This window comes from Ursus maritimus, unplaced genomic scaffold (assembly GCF_017311325.1).
Source record: "Ursus maritimus isolate PB19 unplaced genomic scaffold, ASM1731132v1 scaffold_28, whole genome shotgun sequence".
Lineage (NCBI taxonomy): Eukaryota > Metazoa > Chordata > Mammalia > Carnivora > Ursidae > Ursus > Ursus maritimus.
Genome location: NW_024425341.1, coordinates 37,390,602 through 37,415,324, shown reverse-complemented (window position 1 = coordinate 37,415,324; position 24,723 = coordinate 37,390,602).

Here is a 24,723-nt window from a genome sequence, read left to right as displayed (position 1 = left end):
AGATACAAGTATCATATATGCCAGCAACATCTGAAACAACCCAGACACAGGGACGGTATCCCTTATGTCTTATTCAGTTCCTGTGCGTCCCTCTAATCTGCCGTTGATCTTAGGATGCACCTCTTCTAAGTGAATCTACTCTTTCGTTTCCCGGCTGTCCACCATGTTTCTAAGATATCTAGCTCTGTATCAAGACTCAACCCTGACCCTGTTACTTATGTTCTGTGACCAGGTTTGTACTTTACGTAGTCTATTTTGGAGGCAACACATAGAAGACAATAGCAGAAGGAAGAAACTGGAGGTAGAAAGAGCAATTCTGAGATCATTATAAAACCCTATGTGAGAAATTCAGTGTACTTGAATTAAGACATGGGGAGGAAAGAAGAGATGAACCCAAAAGCATTTATGAAAGACTCCCCAAATTTGAACACCTAGACATGAGGGAGAAGTATTTGTTTATCCACAGCTGTGGTTGGTTCAACATGTCTGTGGGAGTTCCCTAGTCGTCAGGAACCTCAGCTCTTGTTGCTTTACTCCTTGACACGTGCAGCGTGCAGGCTGCAGTATGAAGGAGCCGCTCCCTCTCTCCCGTTGCAAGGAGGCAGATTCCTTTGTTAGAACACAGGTTCTGGCAGTTGTAAACATTACCGCGATTGACTTCAAGGGGAAAAAGCAGATACAGTCTTTATGCCGAGTAGACACATGCCCATCTGAAATTCAGGGTTTATTAATGAGGAAAAGTAGAGAACAGATATTGAAAACAACTCCCAGGCTGGGTTCTCTCCACCCCCAGCCACCCAGAAATAGAAGAAGAAGATGAAACTCGGATGTTTTCTCTGTTTTTATTCAGCCCAATAGATAGCAGAGAAGTTTGAAGATACCAATACAGGCATGGATACGGATGCACACACGTTTACACATAAGCACAAGCATGTATTGTAGAGGCGTGTGTGTTTGTGCAGCAATGCCTGCACAAACCACTCTACAACCTACCCACGTGGGGACTTAAATCACACTCTTTTGGGAAGCTGAAAAAGGAACAAAACATTTTGGTTGAGTTATAAGTACTCCATGAGAAAGATACATTCTCAAACCAAATGGTGTTTTAAATTCTCTTTAAGATTTCATATTATTAAAAAAATTCACATTATTTCCTTTAATTTAGAGTAGAAATGGGGGTATTTGGGAGAGAGAGCAGAGCTGCTGGATCATTACTATAAACATGAAGAGCTCATAAAACATATAATTAGAAGTAATATTATTTCAATCATAAATTATTACTGAAGATATTATTTTCCTGATATATCTTAAAAATTGCTTAGTATATGGCTTTTTATCATTTCACAGTTTCCCTGATACTCTATTATTTGAAAATGCAGTGATTTAATTTTCAAATCCATAATTAGTATACCATACATTCCACAAATAAATAATAATCTGTCAGTTTTCTCTTTGCAAAAATCAGTTTCATACATATCAAAACAATGGAATAAACAGGACCTCCTCTCTACTGTATCCTGTTGTATATCCTATTATTATAGTTCTAGAATTTTATGGCTTAGCCTTTTGTTTTTTTTGTTTTGTTTTGTTTTGTTTTGTTTTCTATACACAGTTATTGCTTTGGGCCATTTCCTGTGTGCAGAGTCATGAAGTGTGAAAAAGAAATCAGATTGAGTGGATCTCTGACATTAGAACCCAGCACATTTGGGGAAGCAGCTGAGGCGCGTAAGCCTTAGATATTTCAAGGTGGGTGTGTTTGGGAAAAATAGCCAAACTTCAAGTGTTAGGTGGCAGAGATAATAACCAGACAGATCTCTTACAACATTTGTTTTTCAGAGAGATAAGAATGTTAGTGAGGTCAGAGAGCAGCTCAGTGATGGCATAATAAGTCACGTAGATATTGCACTGAAGAAAACATGAAAAGAAGTTTAAGGAAGGAAATAAGATTTTAACCTTTGGGTTTGAAAGGCCTTCACCATTACACTAGGGTTACTCATTTTGAACTGAATAGCAGGACCGATAGCATTTGATTCTGTAGCTTGTATTCCATCAGTACTGATACTAAATTACTGCCTTTCAAACTTCAGAAATTGCACATAAATATACAGTCATGTTCTGGGTCACTTTGCTACAAAAGGTCCTAGAAAATTTATGACATGTTTTGGGGAGGAGAAGGAGAAGACATGTTTTAACTCCGAGCATCCCCATTCCAACAGCTCTGAAGCAGAGCCACTTTGTCAACGTAGATACGCTTCCTCATTGCCATCAAGACGGTCTCAGTTTCCTCCATCTGTTGTTTTTATGCATTGTAAGAACAGAAAGTCACAGTATTTGGAATTCACTAACTAGTCAGTGAGACTATGCCAGCACTTTACATTTGTCATTTCCAAGGGCTATTTGGGGAGTCCTTTTAGGATATGTCCAATTTTTTTTTTAAAGATTTTATTTATTTATTTGACAGAGAGAGAGCACAAGCAGGTGGAGTGGCAGGCAGAGGGAGAGGGAGAAGCAAGCTCCCTGCTGAGTGGGGAACCTGACGTGGGGCTCCATCCCAGGACCCTGGGATCGTGACCTGAGCCGAAGGCAGACCCTTAATGACTGAGCCACTCAGGCACCCCAGAATGTGTCCAATTTTTATCTCATGACTTTAGTCAGTAATGTATGCTTCATCTAGCTCTCTTACCTGTTTACCAGAACAGGTTTTGTGTTCGGACGATGAGTTCACGTATATAATAGGATTTCATAAACTAAGTGCTATCTGAAAATGAGTACTGTCACTTTAGGGCAGATACTATAGGGAGCCAGCCTTGTAGAGTAACAGGCAGACGCTGGACCCATGTCCTCCTGCACACAGCTTAAAGTGTAACACTAGACACTCAAAGAACCTGAGCTTCTCTTCCTTCAAAATTAAAAGGTGATTGAATTAATGATCTTCAAGATTCTTTTTTTTTAAATATTTTATTTATTTATTTGACAGAGACAGAGACAGCCAGTGAGGGAGGGAACACAAGCAGGGGGAGTGGGAGAGGAAGAAGCAGGCTCCTAGCGGAGGAGCCTGATGTGGGGCTCGATCCCAGAACGCCAGGATCACGCCCTGAGCCGAAGGCAGACGCTTAACCGCTGTGTCACCCAGGCGCCCCCAAGATTCTTTTCATCCTATATATTCAGATGTTAGAATAGGTAAGTCCAGTAGAAGTGCAAGCAGCACTGAGGTGGAATGCTTAAAAAATATATTGCCAACTCAGCCATCAAAAGCAATGAAGCGGTGACACATGCTACAACATGGGGCACCTCAGATACTTTCTGCTAAGTGAAAGGAGGCAGACACAGAATACTACAAGGCTGTGCAGTTCCATTTATGTGAAATGTTTGGAATAGGCAAACCTATAGAGACAGAAAGTGGACGAGGGGTCCCAGAGTAATGACTAAAGGATGCATGGGATTTCTTTTTCAGGTAATGAAAATATTCTAAAATTGGTTGTGGTGATAGACGCACAACTCTGTATGTCCATGAAAAGCCAGCCATGGAAATGGGCATTTAAATGGGTGAATTGTGAAGCACATTAATTATATCTCAATAAAACTGTTTTAAAAACCATGTAGCTTAAATGGTGCCAAGAATACACACTGGAAGTATCTTGGTTCTCTTTTACAGGGATGCCAGTCTCTGGTTAAAAATTACTTGATTGTCCTCACTGATGAAAATGATCATGAATGCGGGAAACACAAGATAGGGATAAATTTCTCTCAGGTGTTTTCTGACTGACTCCTGTCAACCCTTTTCAGTGCTGTTACCTGCTCTTAGCATTATTGTTTTCACTGGCTCTCATTTGACAATGAAGTCTTTATTGTCATTACCTCTTACTTTCCCACCCCTACTTCTGTCTGTAGCCACTCCCACCTATCACAACCATGGAGCTGGATTTTATCTGAGCAGTAAGCTCTGGTCTGCAGAAAGGGTGATTCACAGCTGAGCGATGGTAACACACGTATTTGCACAGCATACGCATCATCGAATTTTGCTCTTATAGTTCTGCGATGAGAGGAAATATTATTGTCCTCAATTTACAGAGAAGAGACCAGGGACCACAGAAGTTAAATGTTTTGTGTAAGGTCAATAGCTACCAAGTTGCAAATCCTGGATCAGAATTTAATTCTACCTGATATCAAAAGCTAAGTTCTTTCTTTCACATTGTGCTGACTCTTTTACCAAAATGAAAAACAGTTCCCCTTTTGGAATGCTCTGTACTTTAAAAATAGCATTGTTATATAAAACCTCCTCTAATACAAATAATCCAGGAAGCTTGGAGAGAAACTGAAACTTTAAAAAACTATCTAACAAAGATCTAGGAAAAATCTATCTAAGTGAAGGATTTTCAGTTCTACAGAAAGAGTCTATACAGAGGGTCTTTACAAAGTGTTCTCATATGAATTTAGAGATTCAATTCAATTTACAGAAATCAGGGGCAGTTGCTATGTTGAAATATTAATCAGAACCTAATTTTAAGTCCTAGTTCCTCCACCAACTACTTGAGTAAATTGTGAAGTTGCATGTGCTTCAGTTTTCTCAGTAATAAAGCCTGGGTGGAGACATTATCTCTTATTCATTCATCTATCCACTCACTCATTCATTCATTCATCAGTTACATGCCTAGTTTTCTTCTAAGTGATATGAATCCCATAGTGAGGAAGACAGTACAAAACCTTTCTGTGACGGTCACCTGCGAATTCGCTCTCAGCTCTGTCTCTTTGTCATGTTCTGCTGTTTGTGGTAGGGCTCAACGTTTCCTCAGCCTCTCTTGCTCTCTGACTTCTGGGTAAGCTCAGCATATCATATAGGAGGTACCTGCAAAATAGGGAGTAGGAGGTATAGAAACACCACAGTATTTCTCTCACAGTTATCCTTCTTTAATGAGCCCTGCTCCTGCCAGGAAACCCTGCTATGATTCTGCTTCTAGAAATACTACTTCTTTCCACTGTCTCTACAGCCTTAGGATTCATAACAGCTTCTGACCATTGCTAATATCTCAGTTCCTCATGATTCCGTTTTTTGAAGAAAAAATATAGCCTGTCATTCCAAGGAACTCTACAGACATCAACCAAGATAATCACGATGGAAAACACATCAATGTGCATTATAACCAAACTGTTGAAAACCAATTATAAAGAGAAATTCTTGAAACAGAGATCTAAGAGAAACAAAGGTAATAAATATTGCTGAATTTTGGTCTGAAACGAAGTAAGACAACAAGACATCTTTAAAGTACTGAAAAACAACAAGCACAAAAGACCCTCTCAACCTAGAATTCTATATCTAGCAAAAATATCCTTCAAAACTGAAGGTGAAATAAAGACATTTTCAAAAAAGAACTGAGAGAATCAGCCACCAGCTGACCAGCCCTGTAAGAAATGTTAAAGCAAGTTCTTCAGGCTGAAGGAAAATTGTACTGGATGAAAAATTAATTCTGTACAAATGAATGAAGAATGACAGAAATGGTGTATGTATAGGCAAATATAATACTGTTTTGTTTTTAAAATGTCTTTATAAAATGGATTTAAAAATAATAACAGTAAACATATTGTGGGTTTTCTAAATACATAGAAAGTAAAGTGAAAGTTATGAAAACATAGCCCAAGTGATGAGGTGAGGGGGCGGGATGGTAGGAAGTAAATTTCGTGGAATTCTTATATTCTACGCGAAGTGTTATAATATTTAAAGTTATGCTGTAAGAAGATAAAGATGCATATTATAAATCTTACAGCAACCACTAAAAAAAAGGAAAAAAAACAGGGTTATAACAAACAATACAAAAATTTAAAACCTTTATGATTCTGCAAGCAGGGTCTCGGCAACAAATGTGTTCTGTTTGCTAAAAGACACCTGCTTAGGTTCCATTCAATAACTTGGTTAATTCTCGATTCTTCCATATTTCGAATGTAAAATAGTGAAGAGTATATACATGTTTCTAATTCCTATTTGGGAAGAAAAACTAGAAGAAATACATAGGTAAGAATTGGAACGATTCCAATGCCCTTCAGGTAATTTATTTCCACCTCCTCAAAGAATGCTGGTCACTTGACCGTTTCAACTCTATTCACGGAAGTGCTTCTTCAGTGACATTAGAACCTTGGGATTCTCACAGATACTGTGTGATACTTCACTGTCAGCACCATATCTGTTAGCTTTTTTAAGGTCTTCGATGTTTCCATGACTGTGTAGGTATAATGTTTAAGGGTTCTTGGTTGGGTAGGTTTCATTTTATTCAAGTGGAGGTCTGACTAATTTCGGGCTTCAGTTTAAGAATACAGTGCACAATATAATTTTGACTTCTGTCTGGCACATTGTCACAGGGTTAGAGAGCTTCTATGTTTTTGAGAACTTAAGATCAGAAAGGTGAAATGGGTGTTCGCAAAGCCTTGTTGGGGAAACAAGGAAAAATATCAAAATTACAAGTTATTTGGCTGATAATAAAAAGAAAGACAGGAAGTTTTATAGAATTTCTATGTAATTCTTCTGTTGCTCTTATAAAGTTGAGGAATGCATAGTTATACATGGAGATTCCTTTATGAAATATAGTAGTAATTCTATTAGTATGTTTTGTTTTGAAAATTCACTAAGACTTTAATAAATACAGACTACAACACCTCAACATTCTGTATTTGATGCTATTCGGGATGTTTTGAAGACGTTTATGAAGAGGGAAGGATTAACCTTGGCAACAGAAAGACTTTCAAAATGAATTCTAGGCCAACTATCATACGAAGACAACATTCACTCATAGTAGAACAAGCACTTATTAAAAATCTCATTTATGCTAAGTGCTGTAAGGGGCACCTTCATGCACTAAAGGCTCATATCTATGCATGTATATTAGAATATGTATGGAAGTATATTTGAGAATGAATGTTCAAGGTAAAAAAAAGGTGGAGTATGGTTGGGATGAGAGAGAGAGACTTGAGACAGAGAGAGAGAGATAACAAGTGCAAAGTAATTACCAAAGTAATTGAAAAATACTTTTACTTTCCTTGCACTTTCTGACTTGGGGTTTAAATAATTAAACCAAAGAAATATGGATCAAGTCATTGTAACAAATTTAGTGTAACCTTTTGATATCTCCTTTGAGGGTTAAATGTACATTGACATCTTAACAATTGCTGAGTGTGCTTGCCAACTTTGGCTCACAAATTTGGTTAAAGAGAGACAGATGAAAAGATAGGAAAGGACACTGAAGGAGGCAGGAACAAAAGAGAGGAACATGATTTGTTCTTTTCCACCCATCAAATGAAGGACGAGTTTACATTAAATTTTCTTAAGAGAAAAATTAATCACTGTATAGTGTTAAAGCTTTTCATAATTTTCAGATGGTTGTGGTTGATATTTCAAATAAGAAGTAAAACTTGTGCACTTATTTACATACATGGAAATGTGCCAAAGACCTTGAATGGAGATATGTATTTGATTCCAAATATATTTTCTTAAAGAAAATAATTAAGAAAATTAAATATGTTCTTAAAGAAAAAAATTCAATGAGCACAATAAATATAAATATATCATTTGCAAAATCATAACAGAAATTATATTGTTTCGGAGAGTATGGAAATTGGAAACCTTACATTTTTGTTAATGTGAAACAGAGAATTAATTTCTTCTAGTCTGCATTTGATTAGTTCATTCAGTTACATTTGTGCTCTGTCTTGAGATTGCGCATGATTCATGTACGTATTTTTTGAAAACAAAAGTCCAGCATGTACCTTTTTTTTTTTAAGATTTTATTTCTTTTTTTGAGAGAGAGCATGAGCGGTGGGGAGGGGCAGAGGGAGAGGGAGAGGCAGACGCCCGCGGAGCAGGGAGCTGGATGCAGGGCTGGATCCCAGGACCCTGAGATCATGACCTGAGCTGAAGGCAGACGCTTAACTCACTGAGCCCCCCAGGAGCCCCCAGCACGTAATCTTCCATATGCTAAAAGCATGAACTTTTCTAAAGAGGCCCTAGAAATAGGAAAGACCATGATTTTGAGATTAGCTACCTTGTATCAGTTGCATGTTGTCACACACACACATACTCACACACTGCTATGTAACAAGCACTTGAAGTCAATGGTTTCAACCTTTTTTCTTCCTTACTAGTTTGCAGGATTGGTGGATCCAGACAAGACAAAGAAAGAAAGTTCTAGTTCAGCTCATACATATGTGGCAGGCCCAAGGTTGGCTAGTTTGGTTGGGTTGGATTATCTGAGTGGAGATTTTTACTGTGAGTCTTTTATCCTCCTCCTGAGACCCAAGAGCTGGCTGGAGCAGAAGCACAAAAGAGGGGCGCCTGGGTGGCACAGCGGTTAAGCGTGTGCCTTCGGCTCAGGGCGTGATCCCGGCGTTATGGGATCGAGCCCCATATCAGGCTCCTCCGCTATGAGCCTGCTTCTTCCTCTCCCACTCCCCCTGCTTGTGTTCCCTCTCTCGCTGGCTGTCTCTATCTCTGTCGAATAAATAAATAAAATCTTAAAAAAAAAAAAAAAGAAGCACAAAAGAGCAAGGAGAAACATGCAGGGCCTCTTGAAACTCAGGCATACTGTCAGTTCCATCTCATTCTAGTGGCTAGGGCTGGTCATGTTGCAGGACTGAGTCTTTTCTTGTGTAATGAATTGTAAAGTCACAGGGCAAGAAAGGTGGAAACAGGGAAGGGTGAATAATTGAAGTAATTAGTGAAATCTATCTTCTCTATGCTACGAATGGAAAGACCTGTTAGACACATTTGAGAGTGTGTCAACCCTGAATAGTCCATGGATATTAAGAGAATCTACTTCTTGGGGTGTCTGGGTGGCTTAGTCTGCTAAGTGTCTGCCTTCAGCTCAGGTCACGATCCCAGGCTCCTGGAATCGAGCCCCGAGTTGGGCTCCCTGCTCAGTGGGGAGCCTGCTTCTCCCTCTACTTCTCTATGCATCCCTCTCTAAGCCTCCCTCTCTATACCTCCTGTTCGTGCTCTCACTCGCTATCTTTCTCTCTTAGTCTCAAATAAATAAATAAAATCGTAAAAAAAAAAAAAAAAAAGAGAGAATCTACTTCTCAAGCCTCTGTAACTAGATCGCAACATTCAAGGCCTTCACTGGGCATGTCCTCGCTTTTTGTCTATTACTTTCAAGTTGCCTTTGGAAATAGTGCAATGCCCTGTGAGTAGAATGATCACAAAACTTATGGATTGTAGTGTGTATGGTATTGGGGGTGTTATTTGCACATTGAATTTTACTACCATATACTGATCCATGCATCTTGCATTCCAGTGTTTGTGCTAGTCTCATTACTCTAATATTTTATTGTCTTTCTTTCTACCAATTCTGTTGTAAATAGAAAGTATGAAAATAATTCCATCTAAAGAAAAGTTTATTTTATGGTTATCCTTACCTTTCCTTCTAATTCTTCTAGGAAACAATATCAAGAGAAGAAATCAGAAGGGGATTAGAAGGCAGCAAAGAAATGTTTTTCCTTAATAGGTTGGTGGAATGTTAGGACAAAGATTGGTAAAGGAAGGGAAGTTCCCCCAAAAATTACATTTTCATTTATATTTTATTTCCCTTTCCATATTTATCTTGTAACACAAAATATTTAAAAGTTCTTGTTTTAAAAAATAAAAGTTCTTATTTGCCTATGTGATGTTCAGATCTGTTACTTTATGTTCCCAAAATAAATAGCAGTTGTTAAAAATAGTCTAATTGCAAAACCATCAGTATATGCTAGTTCTCTTATTCACAAGTTATCTGTTCTAATTGTGCCAGTAAAATATTTTAAGATAAATCGTATTATGAAATATTTTTTTTACTTATACTTTATTTTCTTCCTTTTTTTTCAGCAATTGAAACCTAATACTGCAAAAAGAAACAAAATAACTGTTTTGGTGCTGACTAGTGCTTTCTAGACTTTTAAATTAAAACTTCTCTACTGTAGTAGTTTTCAATACATTAAAATATTATCTTCTATGATAGCTAAACAGTTTTATATTTAATTAGTTTTCAAGCAGCTGTGGATGAGCGTTAAGGTTGTTTTTCCTTTTTTCTTTTTTTTTTTTCAATTATAAAAATGAGGCCGTATCATGATCAATTCGCCTAGCAACATTCTTTCAGTTAGATCTTTTCCTTCCTTTTTCATCATACATCTGAAAATTACAGTAATACACAGTAATGAAACATGAATTAAAATGTTTCATAAAAATGTCAGGAAGATGTTAGCATTAAAGGTATAGTTATATATTTATAATTCACTCAAACAATACTCTTTTCTGCTTACAGCTGCAGGAGGTAATCTCTAAATAATAACTAACATTTGAGCAATCTTTTCCAGTTTGCAAAGCACTTTCAGCTCTATTTAGCTGTAGTTCAGAGAAAAGAATTGTTCAAAGTTGCTTAGCAAATAAGATGCAGAGTCCACAGCCCTATTTTCTGATTTTTAAATTTCATGTATCGGAAAGCAGTCTGCAATCTCCATAACCTTGCAATATCTCTCCACTCCTTATCCTTTTTTTCTCAAATTTATATAAACTCAGTTTATGCCACTTACATTGGCACGACTTCCCTCAATTTTTATTTGGATGATACGTTTGGTCTGGGAATGTTACTGCTAGTAGAGATCTCTTGTGCTGTTTCTGGCATCTCTTTCTCTCCTGTGCTCGCAAGGCTTTAACCACTCCAGGTTCATTATATGCTCAGTAACATTTGGTGACTGGATATAAAGAAATGTTTAGTCATTAGTGTAATTTATAGCATTTCGTAGTTCAAATTAATTTGAAGTTTCTTTGATTTAAGTACATGTGTGCATGTCCCTAAACCAAGGATTCCGTAGCAATAAATGGCATTGAGTTTCTGGAATATATGGAAAGAATCTGATTAAAGCAGGGTTTGAAGAATTCTGTTGATCCGAACTATCTTTCCTGAAACATAGATTAATTTTCTCACTTTCCATTCAGTAAAGTTCCTAAATCTCCTTCTTAAAAAATAAATTTATGTTTTTCTGCTCTGAATGTTGAAAGGCTTCCAACAGGTCCTGAAAGCACCGTATTTCATCTCCTAGAGTTTCAATGAACTTTTTTTCTTTTCTTAATAGCTCAGTGAAACCGGAGAATAATTACTTTTTCAGTTAATGTTAAACTGATGGCATTTTTAAACAAAAAGCTGGCAGCACATATGATGTCGAGCTATAGTGCATGGAAGAGTGGTTTGGCCACTTTGCAACTCACCTCGGAGACATCAGACTTCCTTTGTCCTGCCAAGTGAAGCATTAAGGAGAAACACAATGGAGATGGAAGGGAATGCTGGCATTTTTTTTTCTCTAGGTGTAGAATTCTGTATCTCCATGCATTGCTGCATGAAACTGACTCTCCAGTCTTTTTATAACCAAGCAGTCCTTTTGCAAAGACCCCGAAAATCCATTTTCTCACAATCTAAAAAGTAGGTAGATATTTTAAAAAGTTAACATTAATAAGCCAGTAAGTGCTTTAACTTTTCTCCGGTTTGTTTTAAACTTGGGATCAGTTCAGAGTCTTTTGTCATACCTTTTAAAATGCCTTGTGAGGACAAGAAGCAACGTTCTGCAGCAGCAGATCCAGCATCCATGCGTGCTGTACTGGTAACTGGAATGACCTATTGCAGGTCAACCCATTCATATAATCATACCAGATATTTCCACCCATCAGGACTCTTCTGAAAATATACTTTTTTATGAGCTAAGCTCTGTGTTGAATTCTGTGGGGGACATCCAGTAAGGATGAAGAGGTTGGAATTAGGATACTGCACAAATAACTATATTTAATACATTGTAGAAAGCATTACGTTTAATAGTAGATGTGCAGGTGAAATATTTTGTATGTGGAAAAGAAGAGGTGATTTCTTCTTTGAAGGGGCTGAGAGGTGGTGAGATAGGAGTGGGGGCAGAGCCAGGAGACCTGGGTCAGGATGGCAGGTGAGGTGACCTGAGCTGTGGATTGCTACCAGAGACAGACAGACTGGAGGCAAGCAATTCAAAGGGAGAGAGAGTGATTTCAAGCCATAAGTGCAGGGTCCGGAGCCAGGATGGGGGTCCCAGAGTTGGGAGTTCAGAGCTGGGCACATCACACTGAGGACTGTGGGGATTAGAATGAAAACCACTTGGGAACCAGTAAGGGAGGTGCCGAAGGAAAAAACCACCCACACTGAGTTTTATGGAACACCAGATTTGAGGAGCTTGGCTTGGCTTGGCTTCTTTACAGGGCAGGAGAAGCCCATGGTGGAGACGCTATTTGGGTAGGGAAAGGTGTGCCCAATTGCTTCTGGCACTGCTGGCTGTCTTAGGTGTGTGTATGGATGTGTGCTTCAAGAAGGACTGGATTATTTGTGCCACAGATTATATGATGACCACCATGTTTATGCATGGAACACAGCTTTCTGTGATCTAGAAAACAGTTAGCAAATGAACATATCATTCAGAATCCAAAAATCACTTAAAGCCTAAATTATCCATATTGGTTAGGTTGAGGTAATCAACTGGATTATATAATTTTTTAGTCCTACCTTTGTGTAAATGTAATTATAGTGGATGTAGCTTCTCTAAATATATAAAAGAGACAATGGGAAAATTGGCATACATTGGCCCTAGTTCTGTTATCTTTTTTAAAAAGAACTTCCTTGTGGCATATTGTGTATATTATAAACTTCACCCATTTCAGGTATACAATTTGATGATTTCTGGTCACTGACAAGTGGCGTTAGTGTCACCTAAGTCAGTTTTAGGACATTTCCTTATCCTACCTAAGATCCCTCCTGCCCTCCTGCTTATTTTTTTTTTTTAAAGATTTTATTTATTTATTCGACAGAGATAGAGACAGCCAGCGAGAGAGGGAACACAAGCAGGGGGAGTGGGAGAGGAAGAAGCAGGCTCATAGCAGAGGAGCCTGATGTGGGGCTCGATCCCGTAACGCCGGGATCACGCCCTGAGCCGAAGGCAGACGCTTAACCGCTGTGCCACCCAGGCGCCCCTGCCCTCCTGCTTATTTACAGTTAATCCTGCTTCCCACTCTCAACCCCATGCAATTGCTAATATACTATCTATCTTTATAAATCGGCCATTTCTGGACATTTCATATAAATGGAAACATAAGTCTGTCATCTCTTATGTCTGGTTTCTTTCACATAGCGTGATGTTTTTGAGGTTCACGTGTGCTGTAGCTCATGTCCATAGCTCATTCTTTTTCATTACCCAATAATATTCCATCATATGAATCTACCACTTTTGTTTGTCCATTCACCAATCGATGGATAGTTAGGTTGTATCCAGGCCTTGGCAATTAATTATAATGCTGCCGTGAACCTTTCTGTGCAGTCTTTGTCTGGATATATGTTTCATTTCTCTTAGGTAGATACCTTGAAGTGGAATTGCCATATGATATGATAATTTTATGTTTAATATTTTGAAAAAGAAATGCCCAATTGCTTTTTGAAGTGCCTGTAGTGGTCCTGTTACCTTGATGGTGGTGATGAAGAACATATCTGCTCTTACTTCTTCTACATGACATTTGTTTTATCTGTGGGCCCTGTGTCAAATTACATAGATGTAGAGTAGAGATAATTTATAGATATATATTCATTCTCTCTTTTCAGTTCTCACAAAAATGCCATGGGTAGGCACCAATATTAGTATTTTCATATATATCTTGAATGCTTTCACTATGTTCATCTTTTCAGTTGCTCCAATATGAGTAGCCCAGAATTCACAAGCATACCTAATACGTCAAGGGAAAGGAGCTCATGTGGTCTATGAGAGAACAGGGAAGTATCCATATTTGTTGATATTAAAAGGCTGGGTAATTTATGAAGAATCTAAAATTATGGATGAATTGAATGGGATCCTTGAAGAGGTGCATTTCTTTACTGGGTGGACCATTTAAGCAAGAAATGGAGTACATTTGAGAGGATGGAAAAGTCACACTGATACCTAAGAAGTACCCATGATCGGTACTGTCCCAGGTTGACTGTGACTCACACTTCGTTCATGCCAGCCCGTAGATCAGTGGGTGAATTCTTCCAGGGCAGACTAGTTCTGTTTATTGTTTTATCCTTCATAACTGTATCAGAATAGAGACACAGTGCATACTCTGTTGATCAGATGTGGCAACAAATAAAGATGTACTTTCCAGAGATATTCTCAGAGGTATTTGAGTTATATCATGGTGAGTACACAGCCAACAGAAGCAACAATCAGGGGCATCCAAATCACAGGACTGATTGGCTTTCATTTGTGAAACTAAAACTGTTTCAGCAAGGTAGCCTCACCTGTGCTTCAAATTTACCATTGCGAATTTCCTCCTAAGGCCAAACTAAGTCTTTGAGGATGCTTTCATTGTGTATATGACGTATACTTGGTCTCATAGAAAAAAAACCTAAGTTACAGATGGCCCAGTGATGTGAAATTTAGGGTACGGCAAGCTTTTATTGGGAGGGAAAAAAGGTGTATCCCCACCAATGTGTATTGTATTAACCTAAACAAAATAGTATCTAGCTAAAGACATCAGTTCTCAAGCCAGTTAAGATATAGGCTTAGATCCTAATAGCTTCTCCAATATTTATTTATTATATTAAGGAGTTTTAACTTAGTAAATACTTAATAATTTTCCCTATTTCTTTCTTTAATTGACTTAGAAGGAAGACAGACAAAAGCAGATAAATAATTACAGCAAAGAGGCTGATTGATTAATACCATTAATGTATTTTTGGATTAAAGCTAGAATGAATCTGGTGGTGGTAAGGCTGTACGTGATTGATATTTTCAAACATTGCCTTAGCACTGACTCAGGAAGCAACTTGGCAAAGACCATCAAAAGCCTTAAAAATGCTTGTGCCTGTGAGTAGGTAATCCTCTTCTTGAAATTTACCCTACGAATATAAAGATAAATGTAGGAAATATGGAAATACTTGGGAAAAGCTATCTGCATAAAAATATTAATCACCAGTTCTACTTTCTATTTTTAGGCCTTGGAAACAACTTATATAAACAATAGGGAGTGATTAAGTATCTATAAAATGACCCATTTAGTGACATGTAAGGTAGCCATTAATAATGCTGGTGAGTATAACCTTGTAGCACACAAGAAGATGCTTGTGATAAAGTTGTACATAAAATTGATACAAAGTCTTACATGCATTTTGATGTGTATATTTATTTATTTTTTTAAATGCATGGAGGAAAAGAAATCCTGGAAAAAATTATACCAAAATACTAATAGAATCAGGCTCTATGTTAAATGCACTTTGCCTTTTTTGCTTTTGTTTCTGCATGTGGTCATGTTATATCCAGGACAACAAAACACAACAATGAAATTGCTCATTAAACTTCTAGTTCAAAGTAAATCTTTAATATCCTTTTTTTTTCTTAGTGTAAGTAAAATCTGTTGACTGGTAATCATGGGCTGTATAGGAGGCTTCTATATATCATATTGTTTAATTCTATCACTATTTCATCGTACAGATACTGTTCTTCTCTTGACTTCAATGAGTGGGAAATTCTAGCTTATAGAATTTATCGTGTTAAGTGAGGTAAAGTCAGAGGGTTTAAGTGTAGCATTGAGTGAAATCCTAATCCTGGCCAGGTCCCTCCAGAGCATAACCTCTTAACCAATACATTGTCTGCCTCAAAACGGGAACTGGGGATTGGGAGATAAGCTTGAGACCTTACAGAGTAAGTGTCTGAAAAGAAAGGAAAGGTATATTCCTTCTAGATTTTGGTTTTGCGTGAAAAGAATTTTCATGTCTGAATTTTTCACTAAACGTCGGGACATCTGGCAACATGAGCTCAGATACGAGGGATTGAAAGTCAAAACAAGCAAAAGGCTTTGGCATGTTTCCTCATGATGGTTTTACTTGTCCACCTGACTCAACTCCAAACCACCGTCAGATTCCTGCTTGATCTCAGGGATCACCCAGTAAGGTTTCTTGAGGACGGGAACGACTGCTGGCCGTATTTGGTAATCCTGGATGCCTTTGTCTTCTAAAAAGGAGAGTTTGGGAAAACATGCTGTCTGGACACGAGGAAACAGGAGTAGTATTTCCTGCCCAGTAAACTGTAAAGACAAACTGCTGTTGTGTCCTCCGCTCTGATTCGTGTGAGCCTTTCAGGGAGCGGGTGGGCGCTATTCCCTTTCTCTTTCCTTGAGATTACCTGCGTCACCCGGTCTGATCAGCTGAGACAATCCTCTGAGAACAACTCTGAATGAGAATTACAGTACCAGCCTTTGTCTGACAGCAAAGAGATTTCCCTGAGCCAGTGTGTTTGGCCTGGAGACGAGCCCAAAGCAGTTTTACACTAGAGCAGTTGAATTTGTCTCAAAAAATATTTGTTTGCACTGACTGTTTGGAATTTGAATGGGGAGCGGGAGGATCCATCTGGTGGCTGTGAAGTGTGACAGTGTTTACTGGGATTAGATGGCTAAAAAGGGAGTATCTATTCAAGGGAAGAACTCCTTTCTCTGGGAAATGTCCCGGCAGCCAGTCTCTGTGTGACTCTCCCACTCCCGCAGTCAGAATGGGTTTGACACTCTTGTTTTGGTTTAAACAAAAACAAAAACAGACGAAAAGAGGAAGCCACTATCACATCTCCCACTCTGCCTGTCACATTAGCACAGCAGCCAGCAGTGCCTTCTGGGATTACAGAAAGGGAACAGCGCAGTCTCCATGTTGTTTGAAACAGTTTATGCTGGAGGCACGTCATTTAGAAAAATGAGCAACTGAGTAGATCCAGGTGGACCGATGTCAAGAGCTGGTCCTGTCGATCCCCGTGCGGGACTGTGCAATGAGGAAAAGCACCTTGCTCAACCCTCTCCTTCAGTTGCTAGAATTCACCCAGTAAAGGAGATCCAGCCTTAATCTCCAAGTTCATATATCCATGTTCCTCCTGCCCCAAAGTGAGCAATTTGTAACAATTTACCTAGTAATAAATAAATGACTGTATTGTGATGAAACAAATGGCCTTTAATCACAGAACGTTTGTTGTAGCCTTAATAAATATTGATTACCATCCTGATTATAATGATGTGCTCTGTTACACTAAATTTTTAAGTAAACACTACTATACCTGCAAGCAACCAGAGGAAGATTTGATATCAATCCAGCAACAAAAGTTCTCTTCCCAACCTTCCACATTCTTAACTGCCATTTGTTTTGAAAACGATTTTAAAGGAACATTAAACATTTCACAAACTTGCTTCTTGTGTTCAATAATTTATATCTTTTTAGAACAGTTTTTCAGGCTAATTAAGATAAATTGTTTGTAATGAACAGAAACCTGGCATTCACTGACTGGCTTGAAGTCTGATTTCTGAACAACTAAAAGAAGAGGAACCTTGAAATTAGGAAATGATTACTTATTCTGTAATTTGCCAAAGAGAGTACATAGTCGCGATTCAGATTACTGTCCATATGTAGGTTATGTTCTCTAAAGCAGTGCCAATATTTAAAACAAAACTTGCTGGCTAATTCATGGGTTAAAAATCTTTTTGAAAGATCAGAAATCCAATTTGAGTGCATCTTGAAAGATTAAGCCTTCTCTCAGAAATGGGTCTGTTGACTTTCTTCAGAGATCTATTTCTTTCTTTTTGCTTTCTACTTTCAGATTTTCTTCCATTTCTTCAATGCCCAGGCTAAATAACATTTTTTTATAATAATATTTTTTATTATATTATGTTAGTCACCATACAGTACATCCTAGTTTTTGATATAAAGTTCCATGATTCATTACTTGCGTATATCACCCAGTGCTCCATGCAATACGTGCCCTCCTTAATACCCATCACCAGCCTATCCCAATCCCCCACCCCCTCCCCTCTGAAGCCCTCAGTTTGTTTCCCAGAGTCCATAGTCTTTCATGCTTCATTCCCCCCCTTCTGTTTTTTTAGAAGGAAAAGGATACTCAACAGACCGAACTCAGGGACCCTAGTGAAATGACATATTTTTTCTCTTCTATAATGGCATGGGGTTGAACTAGATGATCTTTCCAGACCCTTTCAACCTGGGAATTTCAGAACTCCAGCTGGTATTTCTCCATTCTCATGTATTCTCATTGCATTCTGAGTCATTTCCATGCCTACATCTGCAGTCTCTGAGGATCTAGCCCAGTGATTCTCAGCTCCAATTATAGCCAGCCAAGAAGTGCAGGTCGGGGAAAGGTCTTAACACCCAAGACTCCTTGCTCCTGCCCCTAGGGTTAGGGCTAGTAGACCCAGGATGGCCTTAAGAATTGGCATGTTGAGAGAACACCTCTTGTCATTTCTGCAGCAGGAATCTTGTGGATTCTTCCTTATGGAAAAAAAATGGTTTGGTAGCTAATTTATCAGTTCTATTTAGTACCAAACCATTCAGTTGCAGGCTGTGTGAGCACCGGCTCCCTGCACGCTGATCGTCATCTGTGACAAGCGCACAGAACTTACTTAATATCAAGAAAGCCAATTTTTACAGAACTCTGCTTTATTAACATGTCTCTTTTTCTTGAAATAGCTTTTTATAAAGGGATATAAAAGGGAGAGGATATTGAGACAAAGATAAAAACTTCAGTTCTAACTACTGGAAAATCATTTCTGAGTCTTTGTATGGAGAAAAATATGGTTCAAGGTCTAGCATTCCAGGTGGCTTAGCCAGGTATAAATTAAGACGGCCGATGAGTTGAACGCACGGTTATTTTAAGCCATCAAAAAAGAGACAAATAAAAGAGCTGGGTCATTTTGTTTACGTATTATCACATTATGTTCCAAAGCACTTTGAGACATCTGGAGTGGAGCTCCTTGGGTTTACCGTATGCCAACACAACTCTTGCTTCTTGCTGCCCCTTCAGACAACTGAATGAACTTGGCAGCCTATGAATCCAAGGCTCACAGCACGGATTCTTCTGTGCCTTATCCACACAGGTTGTCTCTGTGGCCACTTGTGTGTTGCTCTGTCCTTTGCTGTTTTCTTAGGAAACCCACTATCATTGATACTTTCCTGATTTTAAAGACTTTAACTGAATATTCGAGGGGAACCGGGAAATGCATGTGTCATGCATTCTTTGACTTCTTTACCCATCTCTCCACTGTTCTCCCTCACCTTTTTAAGTCTTTAATGTAGAAATTGCCCTGTTGTTTCAGAAAGGACAGCATCCCTGATACACAACTTCTTTTCGTCATGACATGTTTTCTAGAAAACTTGGTCAGATGAATGTTTCTCTTCCCCACCTGCTTACCTATGGGACCTCTGCCATGTTAGTATATATTTCATATAAAAAGTTTAGAACACTAGTTTATTATTTGCTTTATTCTAAAACTTTTCAAACCTTTTAATGGGCTATTGGATCGTGTGCATTTCCGTGGATGGGGGGTGAGAACTATAATAATCTACTTTGGCCAAACACATGAAATCTTTCCTTTTTTTTTTTTTTCTTCCCCATGGAACCCTTAATGACATCTCATAGTACCTTAGTGTCCTGTGGAGCCTACTACAGGACAGGTGGTCTGATTTTCCTTTGTGTGCTGATGAGGAGTGTGATCCAGGGAGAAAATAGAAGGCACGGCCTGGCTTGTTGGGCTGCACTTGAATTTTAGGCAAAGGAACAGGATGTACCCAGAAGGTAAAGTGGGACATTTTTACACACATACTTTGAAAGGTCCAATTGTTCCATCAGGATCCTCTTATTAAGTGGTTCTCAACCTTTGTGAATATCAGGACCCCTCTTCCACGTCAAAATTTTGAGTTTTCCCACATGATTAAGTTATTATACTTCATTTCTATGTATTGAGAAAATATATAATAAAAACTACGATAAACAAGATGAAACTACACACCTATAAGAAAGTTAATATCGAGAACACTGAGGGTGCCAAATGCCAGCAGGGGTGGGGAGAAACAGGAACTCTTTCTCATTGCTGGTGGAAATGCACAATGGTATAGCCACTTCGGAAGTACTTAGAAAATTAAACAGTTTCTAACAAAATTAAACGGACTCTTTACCATATGACCTCGTTGTCGCCCTCCTTCATATTTACACAAACGAACTGAAAACATTTCCACACAAAGACCTGCACACTAATGTTTATAGTAGCTTTATTCCTAATTGCCAAAACTTTGAAGGCATCTTGATTGCTTTAGGTGAATGGAAACATAAACTGTGGTGCGCCAGTTTGGAGTATTATTCAGCAATGAAAAGAAATGAACTGTCAAACCATGAAATTTAAGTGCCCATTCCTAAGTAAAAGAAGGCAAACTGTAAAGGCTACATAGTGTACGACTCCAGCTATATGACATTCTGGAAAAGGCAAAACTATGGAAATGGTGAAAAGGTCATTGGTTGTCAGGTGTTCAGAGGGAGAGAGGGATGAAAAGACACAGCACAGAGGACTTTTAGGGCAGTGAAGCCACTCTGTATGATACTACAGATGGTGGGTACATGTCATTATATATTAATCAAAACCCAAACAATGTGCCAAACCAAGAGTGAACCCCGATGTAAATTATAGACTTCAGGTGATAAAGATCTATCAGTGTCTACTCTTTCATCACAACTCCGGTGCAGGATGTTGGTAGTGGGGGAAGCTGTGCATGGGTGGACGCAAAAGGGATGGAGGAGCTCTCTGTACTTGTTGTGAACCGAAAACGGCTCCAAAAAAAAAAAAAGTCTACTAAAAATTATATCATTACAAAATACACTTATCATTTGATCCAGCAATCACACTCTTGGGCATTTATCCCAGAGAAATAAAAACTTGCGTACACAGAACATGCACAGACAAGCTGTTATGACCGTAGCGACCTCTTGAAGTCACTTTGCCGTGTGTTATTCAGAATAACAGCTTGCGATTCCTTTGAAAATAGTGCCTTGCAGGTGTGGAATGAGGGACGTCTCGGGGGTTGCCGGGGACTGGCAGATTAAGAACCAGCGCCCTATAGTAAAACGGCCTAATTTGGAGCTTTGCGAGTCTAGTATCAAGTCTCCATCTCACACGGTTTATTTGCATGAGATAAGCATCATTTTGAGTCTTGCACACATATGCTGCTTGCGTATTGATATTTTCAGCCAAACTCTTCAATGTGGAGGAGTGACCGCCACAACTCGGCGTCACCGTTGGCACGAAGCACATACAGAACATCTTTCTTGGACTCCTTATTTCCATACTGAGGATATGAAGTGTGAGCCCAGGCCTCTCTCAGGACATGTCGCTGCCCACTTAGTCCCATGTGCCCCACAACAGCGACACCCTTCACCTGAAGGGCTTTTTTTTTTTTTTTCATGTTCAGTTACCCAGCATATGGTACAGCATTAGTTTTGATGTAGCGTTCAGTGATTCATTAGTTGCGTGTAACACCCAGTGCTCATCACAACACGTGCCCTCCTTAGTGCCCATCCCCCGGTTACCCCATCCCTCCACCCCCACCCCTCTGAAACCCTCAGTTTGTTTCCCGGAGTCCAGAGTCTCTAATGCTTTTTGTCTCCCTCTGTGATTTCTTCCCATTCAGTTTTCCCTTCCTTCCCCTAACGAGCTAACAGGTTGCTTGGAATATTTCATTGAGATATTTGCCACTCTGGCGTTTACATCATTTATTTGTGGTCAGAGTGGATCCACTTAATCACTTGGCAAACAGTTAATTTAGTGGACATTAGCATGCATTTCCTGTTCTCATTCCCATACTGTAGTAGAGGTCCCCTTTGTAGAGTTCCTTCTGGGTGCTGGGAAATTATGTTGCTGGTTTATATTTGGAATGAGCATACATTAAACATCTCATCATAGCCTTGCAAAATATGTATTGTACCATTTTACAGATTAAAATACTGTAAGGCTCAATGAGGTGAAGAAATTTGATAATGGTGACTGAGCTCATAAGTAGCAGAACTATGGTTTGAATCCAAAGCTATGCAGAATTTAAATGATAGTAGTGATGATGATGTGAAGATTACTTGCTGTAGTTTTAGACGAGGACTAATCCTTTCGTGACATGTTTGTCATAACACCTGGTGGTTAAGAGGCTTGGCTGTAGACTAAACTGCCAGGATTAGAATCCTGGTTACATGTTATGTGATCTTGTGTTTGCATTACCCGTCTTACTGCGGAATAACAATATACTTATATTATAAAATTGCTATGGAGAATCAAATGAATTAACGTATATAAATATGTTTAGAACAGTGACTGGCACATAGTAAATAATCAACCTACATTAGTTATTATTACTATTACATATTTTAAAAATACACATTTTAGATGATATTACCACATTATTATTACAGAATGTGTACAAGTTTTCAGTGCCAATGGCCACTGCTTGAAACTCCGAATACTCATTCTTCTCCACTCACTGTGGAATGTGCTGGAACCGATGAGGTCCCTGACCTAAGCTGGTCTATTGGATTCATCCCTGAACATCTCTATAAGCAGCCTCAGGTTGCTGGCCAGCCACCATCTCTCTGTAGAAATGGCACATATTTGGAAGATGCTTAAAATGAAGGCTGCGGAGCTAAAATTTTCTATTTTTGAAAAATCCTATGAAGCATAAACCACATAGCATCTTTTTTATTGCAGGGAATATGAGATTATTCTTATCTCTTTATTTATAATTTGGTACCTGGGATAACTTAGTGTTGGTGTTGATAAGGACTCAAGGCATTATAAAGTAGGCTTAGAAATGTATTTGCAGGGGCGCCTGGGTGGCGCAGTCGTTAAGCGTCTGCCTTCGGCTCAGGGCGTGATCCCAGCGTTGTGGGATCGAGCCCCACATCAGGCTCCTCCGCTAGGAGCCCGCTTCTTCCTCTCCCACTCCGCCTGCTGTGTTCCCTCTCTCGCTGGCTGTCTCTGTCAAATAAATAAATAAAATTAAAAAAATATTAAAAAAGAAATGTATTTGCAGGTCCTGATATTCTATAAGAAAAATATCTTAAAACATCAAGGTTGCTCTATGTTAGGTTACATAGTTTAAAACTACGTTAATTGTAGAAACATCAACGTTGCTGACATCAGATACATTTCTCCCTGAGAGGAAGATTGAAAACAGCATTATGAGACAGTTAACCAGAGCAAGATGCTGTATTTTTGACACAACCTGATATTCATTCATTGGGCTAATATGATTATATTTGGCATCTCACATAAAAAATACACTCATTCATATACATATATATATATATATATTAACTTGTTTGTGGCAGAATCCAGTACACAAACTCTTTCCTTCACTTTCCTTCACTGGTCTTTTAAGATCAGAATTCACATTTCTACAATTATGTTTTCAAACCATGACTATTTACCCTGGAGTTGTACTTTTCTTTGATCTTAGAAAGAATCTTTTTTAAAAGTTTTTCCAACAGTAACGTGAAAACACCTAAATACAATTGAGCTCCAACTCTGTATCCAGAGGTGATTTTACACAGACTAGATCTAATGCTACCAGGGTGAATAGCATAGGAAGTGTTTCATTTTGTGTCAGGTCATTAGTAACCATATGTATGACAGCAGTTAGGATCTTTTAAGTTATGACCCAAAATACTATTTTATAATTAACTTATAATTTATTTGAAAGTAGAAATTTACAGGGTAATTTGGAGAAAACATTCCAGGTATTTAGGTAAACGGTTGCTGTGAACAAGCTTTAGTTATTTCATGTCCTGTGTATTGGACAAAACACATATGCCATGTGAGATGTGTTTAATGAGGAAAATAATAACAAAGGGAAAAAATTCCTGAAATGAAGAACATTCCACAAGAACTTGTCAGGTGAGAGCTTGCAAGAGATGCAGACAGAATGTTTCTCCCGTTGCTTCCAGAACCGCAAGGAGAAGCTTACGTCAGAAACAGAATGTGCATCTCGTTAAACACTGTAACCTTAAATAGTTGTAAATCTTTGATTTCCAGCTCAAGAATGTAGTCCTCTTGCAGCCTGGCAGAGAAAGAGAAAGGAAATACAGTTTTTCTTCCTTTCTTAAGGTAATTAAGAGCCTGATGTATCTTTAAACTGGTTTATTCTTTATTCTTGCATTTGGGAGTAAGATCACAGCAAAATGAAAACTTTAGCTCTCACATTTTAAACTCGCATAGCCAGGTGAGCGTGGCTGGAGAAGGTGGACTTAAATAATATTCTGTTAGTACCTGCAGCATTTGTGGCAATTTCTGAAGACAGTAATTGAGTCATTTAGATAGAGTGTTGAAGCATAATATATCTATTCGATCGGGCTCTGAGTTGATTAAATTCGAAATGGAGAATTGTGATAAAAATGGAACTGAGGACACTGCGTAGATATATGTCATCAGTAAAAAATGCATTTACAGCAACAAAATGCTACAAGACAATTACTACAAAATACGGAATAATGAATTCAGGAAATGGTGGTTGGGCTCCATGAAGAGAGTTGATAGACTCAATCTGGTTTAGTGCTTTATCCTAAGGGTGTCCACCACATGAAAAATTCACAAAGGAAGCACCAAAGAGGCCTGAACAGAACCACTGGTTGATTTACCTACTTTTTTCTCACTCCCTCTAGAAAATCTGTAAAACTCTTGCCAGTTAGGCCTGCAAAGGAAGCAAACACAGGTGTGGTCCAGTTGGAGGAGCGAGAAAGCCCTGGTGACACAGAAGAGTCCATTCCACGTGTTGCCAGCGCCATGTCTGTTAGTAATTATATTAAAATCCATTTGGAACATATTTTTTAAAAAATCCAGAATCATGCATAAACTACTTAGCACCAGCCCCAAAACTCTTTAGT